This window comes from Acomys minous (genome assembly GCF_964271855.1).
Source record: "Acomys minous genome assembly, chromosome: 10".
In the NCBI taxonomy this organism is placed as follows: domain Eukaryota; kingdom Metazoa; phylum Chordata; class Mammalia; order Rodentia; family Muridae; genus Acomys; species Acomys minous.
In genome coordinates this window covers 21,730,020-21,732,763 of record NC_140491.1, presented here as the reverse complement: position 1 = coordinate 21,732,763, position 2,744 = coordinate 21,730,020, and the positions used below count along the sequence as shown (strand labels likewise).

The following is a 2,744-nucleotide window of genomic DNA, read 5'->3' as shown; positions in this document are numbered from 1 at the left end:
CACCAGAGTTCATGTCAGAGGCAGTCCCATTCGCCCCTCAACAGTGGAGAATGAGCTGTCCATTGGCTAGAGCTGAACAGGGGGTCCAGGTTCACTGTATGCATTGTGCTTGGTTGGTGCAACAGTCTGTGTACACACTCCTTCCATTGTCAAAGTAACATATTTTCAATAATCCCTCCCAGTATGATGGGTAATTTTAATATAAGTTTTTAGCTCTAATCTTATGGGCTGTATCTGATATAAAGTAGATAGGTTTTGACAATCATCTACTGTTTATGTGGTACAATGGGAACAACAACAAATATATATATATATATACTCTGTACACAAAGGAAAGGTAGGCCCCTTCCCACACCTGTTTGTAAGGAAGGCAAAGAAGTGTGCAGTAAATAGCAATTTGGGAAATCTACCCAGCCACACAGTATCAATGCATATTATTCTGTAACACTTTTTTTTTCTCTTGAATTGAAAGAAGTCATATTCTCTACTACTAGCTCTGAGGCACATTTTTCTACATGGTTGCAATTCAGTTCTCTCATTCTTTATTTTTTCCACCACCAGCATCCTCTTTAATATAACATGGAAGGTTGTATGACAGAAAAGGGAGGGGTGAAATATGATCATTTACAAACACACACACACACACACACACACACACACACACACACACACACACACACAAAAGAGATGAAAAGAGAAAGAAAACCTTCTATACATGTCTAGCACCTGGCAGGGAGAGGCAGGCAGGGCACAGCAGGCTAGCTGGCCCTAGTTGTAGAGGACAGAGTAGTGTCCAGGCCAGTAGAGGAGGTAGACCTTGGGCTCGGAGCCCTCGGGAAGATGTGTAGGTTGGTGGTGCCACCCTCACGGCAGTCCATGCACTCCACCTGGATGGACACGTTGAGGGCCTGGGCCAGTGCAATGATGTGGATGTGGTCGCTCTCCTTGCACATGGATTTCACCTCCTCTTGGCAGAACTCCTTCATGGTCCGGCTGCCCTCTGTGAAGTGCTGGAAGAACTTGCCCTCCCGCTGCAGGTAGCCTGAGGTGAGCATCCGCAGGTAGACCACAAGGTAGTCTGAGGTGCTCTGGTCATTGAAGGAGGCCAGCAGGTTAGCGACTGAGGTCTGCTTTTCCACCTGCTCAATAAGGTCCATGAACGTGTAGTGGAAGTCTTTGACTGTGACCCCAGCGAAGCCCTTGGGATACCAGGTCCTCTTTGCTCTTGGCAGATAGCCTTGAGCCACCATAGTTCCTTGCTGTCATCTAGCAATGCCTCTAAGTGGGAGAATGCTTGATAGAAGCAGTTGCCATCGGGCCTGGTCTTCCTGATGTATGAGTACTCTTTGTGTAGGTCCTGGATCTTCTGTGGGTAGATGTTGTCATCCTCAGCATACGCCTTGTACAGGACTGAGAGTTCCAGCTGCTCTGACACCAGCAGATTATGCACAGCAATCTCTTCCTGGATTTGGTCCTGCTGAGCCATAATGGCTTGCTTGGTCATAGGCCAGACAGTTAACACCTTCGGAGTCACTGCCCAGAGGCTCCTGCTTCTGCTGCTGAGGTTCCTCCGCTGCCATCTTTAAACAGCGCCCTGATTCTTTATTTAAGAAAGAGATAACTGTACCTTCTCAGATGGTATACTACCTCTAGAAAGTGGGATGCCCTAATTTTCTAATTGTCTCTCAGTCAGGCTTGCAGTAATTTCATCACTCTTCAAACACCCTGCAAATTCACAAAACCCACATGCATGTTTGCCAGTGTTTCATTTACTACAGCAAGCATATGGATGAAATCCAGACCAGAAAGGAAAAATGTAGGAACTTCCATAAATTAATAAAGGGATCTAAGAAGTATTTATTTATTTATGGTTTTATTTTTAATTTAAAGCTACTGTGAAGTCTCACATTTGATAAGAAATACTCAATTAATCATTATATTTTCTTTTTTAAAAATAAATTTAAGAGATAAGATCCTGACTTTTTAAACACACTGATTTTTATGTCCAAATTACTTCAAGTTAGCATCTAAAATTAGGTTCACACAAATGAATAAGAAAAATGTAAAGACTCTGTAAGAAGCTTAAATGCAAGCTATATATAAAGAGAACCATTTTACTATATACAATTCAGTAGAAATAATCTCCAAATATCCTGAAGATAAGACCATGAGACCCAGAATTCTAAGCTCAACATTAACACTGACCTCAGATTTTGATTCTAAAATGAATTTGTGTTATGCAACTGCAAACTAATCCAAAGGCATCCTCAGATACCTCACCTCTATTAGAAGAGGTGACAGGGATTCTTTGGCTAAATGAGGAGTTTTGGTCATAAAAACTCTACTTTGCAGAGGTAGAATTGTATTGGATTTAACTTAGAATCTTTAAATTCACTGCCACAGCACAGTAAAGAGGACAGTGAACATTTTTGCAACCCAGTAAATGTTTTCAAGTTTCTCTCTAAGGGTCACTACACATACAGTTTCTATAGAAACTGTATTTCAATAACTTAATATCTAAAATAAAATCACCTTGAAGTCAACTAATAGAAGCACTGTATTTTATTACAGGACACAAACTTTAAAACAGTAATTCAATGGCATAGGGTTATAAAATAACTGTTTTTGTATTTTCATTATGATTCCTTATTTATTTTGAATAACATGGGGAGGATATATAGTGTGTATGTATGGTGTCTGTGTGTATGTGTGTGCATGTGTGTGTGGTGTGTTTGTGTTTTGTG

The 2,744-nt window shown here is 41.0% G+C and overlaps 1 pseudogene across 1 annotated transcript; it reads right to left on the bottom strand.

Moving 5' to 3' along the window:
* Positions 1-768: 768 nt before the first annotated feature.
* On the bottom strand, positions 769-1,580 carry LOC311606514 (ubiquitin thioesterase OTUB1-like; annotated as a pseudogene). Its single transcript has one exon. The product of its transcript is annotated as a ubiquitin thioesterase OTUB1-like (transcript).
* Between the last annotated feature and the right edge of the window lie 1,164 nt (positions 1,581-2,744).